Source organism: Lasioglossum baleicum, chromosome 7 (assembly GCF_051020765.1).
Source record: "Lasioglossum baleicum chromosome 7, iyLasBale1, whole genome shotgun sequence".
Classification (NCBI taxonomy): Eukaryota; Metazoa; Arthropoda; class Insecta; order Hymenoptera; family Halictidae; genus Lasioglossum; species Lasioglossum baleicum.
In genome coordinates this window covers 1,956,749-1,969,898 of record NC_134935.1, presented here as the reverse complement: position 1 = coordinate 1,969,898, position 13,150 = coordinate 1,956,749, and the positions used below count along the sequence as shown (strand labels likewise).

Sequence of the window (13,150 nt, the reverse complement as noted above, 5' to 3'; positions counted from 1 at the left end):
ATACAAGTAAGTAAACGCTAACATCAATTTCAATTTCAATGTCAATTTTTCAATTTCAACTTCAATTTCAATATCAACTCTTCAACTTCATTTTCAACTTGAATTTTTCAATTTCAACTTTAATTTCAACTTCAATTTGAACTCTTCCATTTCAACTTCAATTTCTACTCTTCCATTTCAATTTTAATTTTTCAATTTCATTTCGTTAATTTCAACTCTTCCATTTCAATTTTAATTTTTCAATTTCATGTCGCTAATTTCAACTCTTCAATTTCAATTTGTTAATGTCAACTCTTTAATTTCAATTTCAACATCAAATTTTCCATTTAAACTTCAATTTCAATATCAACTCTTCAACTACATTTTCAACTTTAATTTCAACTTCAATTTTAATTTCAACATCAATTTCAATATCAACCCTTCAACTTCAACTCCAATTTTTCAATTTCAACTTTAATTTCAACTCTTCAATTTCAATTTTTCAATTTCGACGTCAATTTTTCAATTTCAACTTCAATTTTTCAATTTCAATTCGTTAATTTAAAATCTCCAATTTCATTTTCAACGTCAATTTTTCAATTTCAATTTCAACTGTTCAATTTACACTAGCAAGTAAACGCTAACGTCTTAGTACGACAGTAATGGTGTCTTAGAGTTATTTAAATTGAAATATCTCCTGAACTGTTAACTTTTCGACATACATAGGTTTGTACTTTTTTGTAACGAATGACCAGTTGCATCGATTGATGTATGTCCACCTACAAAAAAAGTTACTAACATCTGATTAATGCCCCTCCAAACCAAGCAAGTTCCATCTAATGTATTTCTTCCTACCACCAATAGCAGCCGAGTCATTCGGGTGGCCTGTTTCTGGCGCCTCACCCTGTATAGTCACCATTGTTTTCTACAATTAGAAAAGAATGGTGATTATATAATTTCTTTTTACACTCCGCTGTGCAGTACAGTTTGCGACATCCGTGAAAATCGAGCACGCACTTATGCAATCATCTGATGTATCGGGCGAGAAATTAATGTTCGGACGCGACAATGTGTTAAATGAAAAATTTTAACACAGCTACCGGTTAATGAAATTTCAAAAGTTTCAACGATACGGCCATTGTACTTTTTTCCAGCCGACCGTCGAAGATGCGATGATAAATTAAAAAACGTGTAAAGTGTTTCGTAACCCTGGCCGAACTTTCGAGTTCCCATGGGCGGCCGTAACTAAAATTCATCGTGCTCACCCTTTGGTCCCTTGGAACTCGCTAGAAAGAAGTTGCCGGCAAGTTCCGTCCCCGCTCGAACATTACTGCATAATATATTTATCCGTCATACGGAGTGGCTTTTATTACTGCAAAGTGGCGTTATACGAGATACGTGCGTTGCACTCTGTCAGGCTATTTCAGCGTCCAAGACAAGTTCGCAGTAAACTTTCCAGCTCATTTTCTAACGAGACGTCAAGTTCTGCGAAGAGGAATCGGAAATTACAGAAAACTTCCCGAGTATCCTGCGATGGGATTAAATTCAAACAAATTAAAGCTAGCCGTCAGCCCTGCCGGAGGTTATCCGACTCTCGTATCACGTCCGGTGCTCGATAAAACTCGAAATAGCACAACACAATACACTCAAAGAAGCTCATTAATTTTGAGCCCTCTACGCAGCAGTCAAGGATATTCTTCCTTCGATCCTCTCGGGTTGCGTATTTTCAATGAAAAATCTCCGCTTTGACTAAGACTACATAATTGAAAGAGAAGGTGCACTTTGGTCTTTACGAAAATTCGAATCCATTATCTTCTCGCGTCTTTCGCCGTACTGGTTTTTAGGCGACTCCAATCGTCCCCTTTTTCACATACAAGTATTATCGTTCACGAACAATGTGACAAAATGACTGCACTCTTCCGAGCAGCGAATGTCCTACAAGGATTATACAAAGCTGTTCGCATAGTTCTTTTGCTAAAATGAGGACCTGTTGTAGAGCGACTTCTTGTAGTTTTGCGACGACGCACAGTGGTTCCAAACGCCCAAAAGCTGGCCAAAACCCCAAAAATGAATTATGAGCTAGGACGTTTTTACCCATTGGGATGGGTACTCTAATAGTGACTCCGTAGTGGGGTAAACGGGAAAATTCTTGCATTTTTTTACCTGAGTTGCAGTCGTAGTCGAAACTTCGCTTTCGTTAGACAGGCATTTTTCACGCGCGTTTTTCACGTGCGTTACATAGGGTCTTAGATTATACTATTATCTTGCAAAATCTAAAATCTTAACTGCCGAGTACTGCCATTTCTCACGTACCACCATTTTATTTAGCTCAGTGTAAGCATTTTATTAGCTTCCACCAAAATATCTCGGAAAGTATGAATGATACTAAAAAATGTTTGAAATAAAAATTTTACGGTCTGAAGGAACACATTTGACGATGGTATGCGTTTGACTTATTAGTGACCTTGAAACGTCCTGCGAAGGTCACGGGTCAATTTTTGAAAAAAAGGGTTATTTTTTCATATATTCTTATAGCTGACATTCAGACAATTTCAAAACAATATAATAACATTATTTTGCGTTAATTTGTTACCGAGATATAAACGTTTTAATAAGAGAGCTAGAGAGGAAGCGATCTTTAAGGGACAGACAGGTCTAAGTAAATTAATTTATAGAAGTAATTAATTAACTTTTTAATTAATTCTTAGATAAAATGTTTCAAATATTGATTTCTATTATTTACTTTCAGGGTCTCGTAATAACGAAATCCGATTGACGAGAAAACAGATTTTTCAAATAATTAAGTGTTATTTGAATAGTGATATTACTATAATATCTGAACACCTTCGGAATCAGATATGCGAACAGCACGGGAAATTAATTGATGTAAATCATGAAACAAAGACCGCATTAGGGATTTTAATTTCTAAAATTAAGACAAAATGGCAAAGTGTAAAGAGAACGGAAGATTCCTTTATTAGAAGGTTTGCTACGTGGCTTAATGTATCTGTTGCATTCCGTATACCTGCAGACAGCGACAATCATGCGAACATCATTGGCCGTCCTTTAGAATTTGAAACCTCCAGCGAAAGATCAAAGCGAAGAAAAACAGCAGATATTCGGGCAAATTTTTCAGATGATGCATTATCGTATGCAACTCAAATGAGTTTCCGAGCATCTTCTTGTGCTTTGTGGTCGCAATACGTACGATACACCTCGGAATGCCAATTTTTGAACAGAAGTAACAATTTTTTAACGTATGCGTTCGCCGTATTGGATCCGCCATTTTGTTTTTTCGAATTTTGAGTTCAGATTTGTAATCAGCGGACCCGAAAACCATAGTATACTAATTTTTGAACAGAACTAACAATTTTTTAACGTATGCGTTCGCCATATTGGATCCGCCATTTTGTTTTTTCGAATTTTGAGTTCAGATTTGTAATCAGCGGACCCGAAAACCATAGTATAGTAATTTTTGAACAAAACTAACAATTTTTTAACGTATGCGTTCGCCATATTGGATCCGCCATTTTGTTTTTTCGAATTTTGAGTTCAGATTCGTAATCAGCGGACCCGAAAACCATGGAATACCAATTTTTGGAAAAATTGAAGTACGTTTAGGGGTTTTGGCCAGCTTTTGGGGATTTGGAACCACTGTGCGACGCATAGTGCGGACAAACGGGGCATATCTCACTACACGTGTATATCACGATGTACGGTAAATTCCTTTGGCAAAACGTTTTATTAGGTGGTAATTGATATTATTAATCATATAACAATAATTTTTATGCATAAATATTGTTAATTTTTTTTTTTAATTTATTAATTTTATTGTTACATTTTTTTTTGTGAATAATTACTATTGCATTTACATTAGTAACCAAATTTAGATTTTTATAAAAAATTTTACCATGTGTCGCACTCTCCAGAGTCCCAAAAATCAAATAATATTACATTAATTGTAAATCAGTGTTGCAATAATAATTCTGTATAATGGAAAATGCTCAACAAGGTATATGCATTCTTTTTACATTTAATAAAGTAGATATATTTTTTGTATAACTTTTCAACGGTGGTTTCATTTATTACTTGCATATAAAACTTCAAATTAACATATCTCGAGAAAGGCAAAAAATATCCTGAGATTTTGACATATTCGGATATATTACTTGTTGTAGTTTAAGAATTTCATAGTTTAGCCTACAACTAACTGCTACTCTTAATTTTATAAACTTTTTAATAAGTGCCCGTACCTTGCCTTTATGTTGTATTGTGGAAAAGTCGTTAATTTCTTTATAAATTTATTAGTTATATCGTTAAATTTCATTTTCAGCGAATAATTACCAATACATATACATTCGTAAACAAATTTGGATGTTTGTACAAAATTTTGCCATTTGTCCGCCACAGAAAAATTCAATATTCGTGTATATCACGATATGAAATACATTTCTTTTGCAAAAAATGCGTATTAGGATGGAAATTGTTATTAATAATCATATACATAATAATCATTTTTATGCACAATACAATTTTGCAATAATTATACAGGGTGGACGATTTATTTGAAGAGATTGAAATATCGCGAGAAACGACAACACAAAGCAAATCTTGCGATTTTACTGAAATTGATCAATATTTAATCAGAAATGTGCAAGATCACGGGATTGAATGATTCGTTTTGGATCACATTCAAAGTACCGAGGATGACTCGGATAGCGAATAGCGTTTTGTTAAGTTTGTTAATTTTGTTTATACTATTATAGTTTGTCTAAGTTTATTATTATTATTATTAAATATGGTTCATTTATTATTAATTTCGTTTTAAATTTGTTAGTTTTTAAAAACATATTTTTGTTTAAATAAAAATTGTTAATTTCTTAATAAATTTATTAATTATATTGGTAAATATCATTTTCTGTAAAAAAATTACCTATATATACATTAATAACCAAATTTAGAGAAGTGGCGAATATTAGGCCATTTGTCCGCACTGTGCGACGCAACCGATCTTTTTGGACGAAAATCTGCCGACAACTCAGTTTTTCATCGATTCAATTGGAATTTTTTTTTAAACGAAAATCGTTAACTGTCACAATCAAGAATCTTTATCTACAAAGCCCAATAACTCCGATACTTCATTCGTCCATACCATATCATACGTTTTGATATCCGGTGTACAATGATCGATGGTAAAGTCTGTTATATACTTACTCAACAGAAATCGTCTAATCCAGTGCTCCCCAAACTTTTTATCGCCGCGGACCGGTCAACGTTTAATAACACTGTCCAACAAATTTCAACTTTTTAAAAGTATTTCGATTCCCACTATGCGATTCTTATAGACTTTTCCGCGCTGATTTCGAATCTGTTTTTCACTTTTTTCCTATACGTCCAGTTTTTCAGAAAATAAAGTTTAAAAAAAGACATATTTTTCAACTTTAAACAAATATTGCGATGTTATTATAAAAGATATTGAATTGTTCTTTACAGCAAAAGATTCTGTGGACTTTCCCGAATACAGTGATATCCAATATTAATACATTATGATTGTTTAAACATGTTTAAACAATGATTAAAGACGGAGAGACACCACTTTTGCACCAATTTTTGCGGATATTTTCGAATTTATCTCAAAAAATAAGGGTCCAGCGAAAAATTGAACTATACCACGCGAAAGAGCAGACTTTTATCTTGAGAAACCCCCCTGTGAAGTTTGCATGGTCGACGTTTTTTTCGAACCAGAAAGCAAAATATCTTCGCGCGACATGAGTTTCCGCCAGTGGCGCTCGGGACGGGATATGGCGCAGCGACGGGATACGGAATACGGAGCAGCGAACGACCGTTCTGGTGGTGAGCGCCACTGGTGACAACTCGTGTCGGGCGAAGATATTTTGCTTTTTGGTTCGAAAAAAACGTCGACCATGCAAACTTCACAGGGGGGTTTCTCAAGATAAAAGTCTGCTCCTTCACGTGGTATAGTTCCATTTTTCGCTGGGCACTTATTTTTTGAGATAAATTCGAAAATATCCGCAAAAATTGGTGCAAAAGTGGTGCATCTCCGTCTTTAATCATTGTTTAAACATATTTAAATAATCGTAATGTATTAATATTGGATATCACTGTATTCGGGAAAGTCTACAGAATCTTTTGCTGTAAAGAACAATTCAATATCTTTTATAATAACATCGCAATATTTGTTCAAAGTTGAAAAATATGTCTTTTTTTTAAACTCCATTTTCTCAAAAACTGGACGTATAGGAAAAAAATGAAAAAAAGATTCGGAATCAGCGCGGAAAACTCTATAAGAATCGCATAGTGGGAATCGAAATACTTTTTGGCTGTTGAACAGTGTAATTTTACGGCGGCCCGCTAAAGTGTGCGGGAAGGACGTTGATTGTTTATATTGTAGATTGTTTTGATTTAATAATTTTAATTTAATTGTATTTATTGTGTTCCTTGGGCGGCCCGATACCATTTGATCCACGGACCGCGGTACCGGTCCGTGGCTCGGGGGTTGGGGACCACTGGTCTAGCCGTTGTAATATATGTATGCTCAGTCGGGCCCAAGTTAGTTAATGATTTGGAACACGTTAATAGTCTGCCGTGTAATGAAGAATATTATAAATACCGGCTCTCGACCCTACACTGTTGGATCCGTTTCATGGAATACCTTCTACATGTTTCATACAACTTAGATTTCGAAAAAGGATCTGCGAGAACCATAAAGGAAAAAAGTTAAAGGCGGCAAGGAAGAAAAAAGTGCAAAATTCTTTGAAAGAGCTATCAATCACAGTTGATGTTGTCAAACAGGGAGCTGGTACATCAAATACTGGGAACGTGGCCCGAACTTTTTTTAGAAAAGCCCAATCAGTTGCTGCAGTGACTGGATTAAACGCGGTTATTATCACAAGATTGCATAACATTCTTCAGATAATTACGTGTGACAAGAAAGCTGATTCTGTGAAATTCAAAGAATATTGTTCGGAGACGGCTAAATTGTGCATTAAAATTTATCCATGGTGTAAACTACCTCCATCAGTTCATAAGGTGCTGCAACATGGAAGTGAAGTACTTGCTACATTTGAACTGCCAATTGGTTTGTATTCAGAAGAGCCACAAGAGGCAAATAATAAAGTCTTGAGGAAATCACGAGTTGAAAACTCCCGAATGTGTTGCCGCAAAAAGACAAATATAGATATTATACGGCATATGTTATTATCATCCGATCCACTTATAAGCTCTCTAAGAATAAAGGATGGCAAGCACAAGGAAGTTCTTCCTCAAGAAGCGAAAACGCTGCTGTTGGATCAATAAATTAATGGCAAGTCTCATAAGTGCCGAATGTAATTCTATTCAATTGGTAATTCTCAGGGCCAGATTTACAGTTTAAAGTTTTGCGGTTTAGGGTTTAGGGTTAAGAAGTGTCGGCAACTCAGCTGGGACATGCAAATTTATGGTATGGGCGGATAAAGTATCGGAGTTATTGGGCTTTGTAGATAAGGATTCTTGTTTGTGACAGTTAACGATTTTCGCGCAGCACGTCATCAAAGTATAGTCCTTCACGAACATTTAAAAAAAAATCCAATTGAATCGATGAAAAACTGAGTTGTCGGCAGGTTTTTGTCAAAAAAGATCGGTTTCTGGCCCAGTATGCGACGTACCGTGTGATAGATGGCCATTTTAGCTGGACAAAATTCACTTTCAAATAAACAAAACCTAACTGTGCCAATACATATAGTAACCATGTATTAAAAACCTTGAATATTAAAACTTTAAATTCTTTTGTTGAATGTTTACAGAGCGTACAAACTTCTCCTTAAAGACGGACGATTAACCTGTAAATAAATGGCCACATTTCCGTACGCGCTATAAATATTTAAAAATTTACTCAGGAGCATTTAAATTTCCTATATACATATATACTATATGATGGATGTAGCATCTCAAACTATGTATTTTAACTTTAGTGATTCCAAATTGTCGATAACTTTTCTCTATTTTTTTAAATAAAATGTCAAAGATGGAACTTATTTTTTTCCATGTTGCTATTCTTCGTTAATGAATTAGTATAATATAATATATGCCCCACGTCGCTTCGCCCCACACGATGATTTCTACATAATATCATAAAGTAGAGACTCTCTAGTTTATTTTAATACCGAAATTGAATTACAGAACTATACTAATTTTTACAATGAAGTTCCGTCGTTTAACGTTCACGCTCGTGACAATCACAGCTCGGGCGTGATTGTGTAAATAATAAAACTTTTTTCTTGCTTTAAAGCGTATCGTTTTACCTGTAAAATAATAGACGTTTATAGTTAATATTTTTCCAACAAAAAATATTAAAATATCAATCGATTAAATAAAGATCATTTAGAGTTAATGTGCAATATACGCAGTGGTAAACAGAAGTAGTCGTACTGACAAATGCTTTCGTCGGCCACTGTACGTACTATAATTTTGTTCAATTACTTTTTATTTCTTTTAAATATTTACTGCCGGTTATTTATTTCGTTTTTGAAAGGAGGCTTGACACGACACGTTGCGATCCGTTGCTCGCTCACGGGGAACTGTTTATAAATAATAATACAGCACCTCGAGGTTTCGAAATTTTGCATTAGTACCGCCACTGTCTCGTTCCTAAAGTGCGCGTTACAAATGTTCCAATAGAATATGGCTGATAATGCAGGTCGTTCGTTATACCGTTATACCGTTATTAGAATAATTTATAATATTCGGCAGATATTGCCTGTCCAACACCACTGGTATTGGCCTGTCACGAGGCAACCGAAGTAAGCAAGACGTCGGAAGATAGCCGCTTCGTGTACCAGTGTTTTTGTTCAATAAATTTAGTGTTTGCATGGACGATGTACAATATAATATCGCGACCCGCATTATCAGCCGTATTTTATTATAACATTTGTAACGTGCACTTTAGGAACGAGACAGTGGTGCTACTAGTGCAAAATTTCGAAACCTCGAGGTGCTGTATTATTATTTGTGACAGGCGGTGTCTGCCGAATATTACAAATTATTCCTCTGTAACGTAAAAATATGCATTTTGGGCACCGTAGCACCATATATCTGACTTTTAGGAATCACAATTGATCACTTCTGAACTCCTCATTGCAATGCTGAAGCGTCATTTCGTAATTTCGTAAACCTTGTAATTGCATATATACGTATATGCGAATTTAGCGATGTGTGCGTGTGCCCGCACACTTGCACGGCCGCGCCGGCCCCCTTAACAAAAGCGTTAACGCAACGCATAAATCAATAAAATTATATATAACAGATAAACATATGAGTGAAACACTCAGTCATCCACACACACAGTGGTATAAACATTCTTACATTTTTTATTTTTATTTTGCTGTAAACCCAAAGTAAAATATTAGGTCGTATCATAAATACGTTTAAATATATTCTACTTACATTTTTTTATGAGTTATTAGTTTTATAGATATATCATAGACATTGTATATTAGTAATAAATCATAAACAAATTCTTATAATTAGAAACTGTTCATAATGCAACCGAACGTTACTATTTAATACATTGATTTTAATCTCTGTTATGTTTTTATATTTAAAGTTAATTTATTATATTTCTATTAATAGAATAAACTATAATATGAAGTACTGTGACTGGAAGTCGAGATCACTCAGTTCAGTTCCTGATCTAGAACCGTGACATTCTTCAGTTCTTAACACAGTCCGTCTTGCTTCACGTCTTCAGCATATGTAGTACCCTTAAATTCACATAAGACTGGAAATCTAGTCATCCAGTCCTCGTGGAGACAAGATGGTATAACGCACAAGCTTGTTGATCATTCGCGCACCATATAAGACTTTATACACAAACAGTACTTCCTTGTCCATCCATCAAGACAAGCCAAGGTGATGTTAACGGATCACACCAGTCAGATCCCTCGTGTATAAGACAAGATCTGTTAGAATAGCCTTACTAACGAATCCTCTGACAGGTCTGGGATGATACGCGATTCCTCAAATACGACCTTTCTCACAAACGATCATTGAACTGGCTGCCCAAGATTAATTTGGCGGGCAACAATCCGACGGCATTCGCGAGCCAACGCGTCCGCGATTTAACAGAGCTCAAGCCTTGCAAACTTGAGCGGAACTATCATCCGCGCGCCACTCGCGAGTGCTCAAATCGAACACCACTTCAGCCGCTGCCAAAGTCTTGATAGAATTCTAGTATTTCTTTCCTTTCGATTGGAAGGTGGTCCTTCGAAACACATAGTCGATACCCGCAGTGAAAACACATCAAGTTCGAACGATCAATCGGATCAGCCACGGACAATTAACACCTGTTTCTCAGAATGTATACTTGAAACTAACGATTCAGGATGAGTCCATAGTAAACTCAGTGGATCCGTGCTGGGGTACCTTCGCCAGTGTTATAAAAAGCGACCTCGTCTAATTTCGTTCTCTTTCACACGCCTCTGAGCATTTTGAAATAACGAAGACCGTCTGGGAGCTCTAACTGCCGCGGACTTACAAAAAAACCGCATTCGTTAATGAGTCCGCTGGGTTTGCTGCCACCTGAGCGAGTCGTTGACTCGGAACGTATCTCCAAAGGGACACGCATTCATCATTTTATCATATCAAATGCATGTAAATCAATCATAAACCGAGAATTTAAGTGCTCCTCTCGGAAATCGGGGTCGACATAAACACGGACAGCGTCGTAGAAGGTTTAAGAAATTTACTTCGTTAAAAATGAAACAAAGACCCCCTAATCCAGCTAGGGTTTTTATTTCAGCACAGTACGCACCTTCAAGATTGCCGCGGGACACCTCAGTTTATGGATATTCCGATATTATAGCTGAGAACCGTGAAGGAATCGAATGGGCTATGAGGTATGCTTCACGATCGATCATATTGGGCAATATTTGAAAGGATTGCAGCGATAAACAAGCACCTCAACTGGTCATTTTTTGTTATGTACGCTATCTCATTATCTTTGCTCCTCGATAATACTACCAGACATTTTCTGTTTCTGTTTCACGCTTTGTTTCGGCGAATTATGTTTTAAGGTAGTCTTTTCCAACAGATGACGCTCGCGCGTGAACACTCACACACCGCTAGGGTACACTCACATACCGCTAGACCACGTATACGTACGCGAGGATTGCAAGGGTCCGGGATTCCACTTCTGATTTCTCAATAATACAAAGACGGGGTTTTTTAGTAGTCAAAGTTGCTAGAAAAAAGATCAATCTAGGGCGCTGTTTGCCTCAAAAGACCTTCTTTTACGTCTCCGAGCAATGGTTTTGCTTACTTGTTACTAGCCTCTTCGACGGGCAACACGCAGCCGAATATTGTGAAACCATTGCTCGGAAACGTAAAAGAAGGACTTTTGAGGCAAACAGCGCCCTAGACTGATCTTTCATCTAGCGATTTTGACTACTAAAAAACCCCGTCTTTGCATTATCGAGAAATCAGAAGTGGAATCCTGGACCCTTGCAATCCTCGCGTAACCTAGCGGTGTGTGAGTGTTCACGCGCGAGCGTCGTCTGTTGGAAAAGACTGACAGGTCACACTGAATGTGGCATTGACATTGGACCAGCCGAAATCCGTCTGCTGTAGCCGCGCTCTGATTGATACAAGTTCCGGGTAAACTTTAATTTGCGAGACCAAAAATTTTTGTCTTTCTCCTATAAGTTGTTATCTATTTGGTATGTAATCCAGTGGATTTGAACGAGGAGAGCCTAGGGATCGAAGTTTCGATCCTGTAGGATCAATGGTTCAAAAGTTATGGTTACTTGAATTTGAACAATTTGCAGCGTTTTTGACAGGTAAGCGCGCCGCCATATTGGTTTGTAGTGATTAGGTGGCAGCACGGACACGCGGTAATATCGCTAACATAGAGGAAATATCTTAGAAAATGTTTGAGAAGAAATATCTTTGAAAATATTTACAAAAAGAGATAGATGTCTCAATACATAGACAGGCCGGCCTCACATAACCACCCCCACCTAATCTAACCACCAACCAACTAATATAGACATTACCGCATGCTTGTGCTACCACCTAGCGGCTTTGCTCGGTAAGCGGCAACCGATCGTCACTAAAACCAATATGGTGGCACGCTTACCTGTCAAAAACAATGCAATTTGCTCATCTTTAAGCAACCATAACTTTTGAACCATTGATTCTACAGGATCGAAACTTCGATTCCCAGGCTCTCCTCGTTCAAATCTACTGGATTACATACCAAAAAGATAATAATTCATAGGAGAAAGGCAAAAATTTTTGGTCCCGTAAAGTAAAGAACAGCCTAAGTTTCTCATTAATAACTCCTTCGCGAAGGAACAAGTAACTTCAAACGACCCGGAAATCGCCGCACCTTTCAACGAAGTACAACATTTTTGGGATACCCTGTATATCGCGTTTGAAACCGTGCTTTCCGTTGAAATTGTTCGAATTTCCCAAAAAGTTTTCGAGCTTCCCAAAAAATATCCAAAAAAGCGGCGGTGCTTCTTTATCGCAGCAGCCTCTTAATTCTTGAAGCGGGTGTAATAGGCGCGGAATCAACGGGGGAGAAGTAGAATAATGATTAGGGTGGCTTTTATTTATTATTGTCAAAATATCTTTTACGACACCCCCCAAAGTTGTTCCAAATAACTCGAAAAAAATCTGTGCAAAGTTTGAGCTCCACCGGATAACGGGAAATGGTGTCCCAAATGAATTAAATATTAAAGTAACTAATTTAATGCTCCTAAAATCGTTTTTCTCGAATACCTGCTAAACTATTCACCGCGTTGAAAAATATGTTAAACAAAACCTGTAGATCTGGACAGGCTGCATCTTTTATGTCGTATTATTTTTCTTCGTAAAACAAACGGTTTTCGATAAAATTGAGATAAACTTCGGACCAAAATACAAACATTTTTTCTGAAATTTGAAAATTGAAGTGTGACATTAGCGAAAAATGTGGTCTTTTTTTTAATTTGCGAAACTCTTTATTTTAATTGCATATATTTTGCCGCAGATACTATATTTTTTTTTTATACAGGGTGGGGCAATAACTATGTCCACCTTGAATATCTCCGATATTTGCAATAATATGGAAAAATGTTATAAACAAAAATTGCACGGTACAGGGGGGGACATGTTGTGACAAAAACATTTTTTG

At 36.5% G+C, this 13,150-nt stretch overlaps 1 protein-coding gene across 1 annotated transcript in view; it reads right to left on the bottom strand.

The window, feature by feature from the left end:
* Ptp36e (protein tyrosine phosphatase 36E) overlaps positions 1–13,150 on the bottom strand; it is a 476,599-nt gene that overhangs the window by 390,535 nt on the left and 72,914 nt on the right. The window lies entirely within an intron of this gene.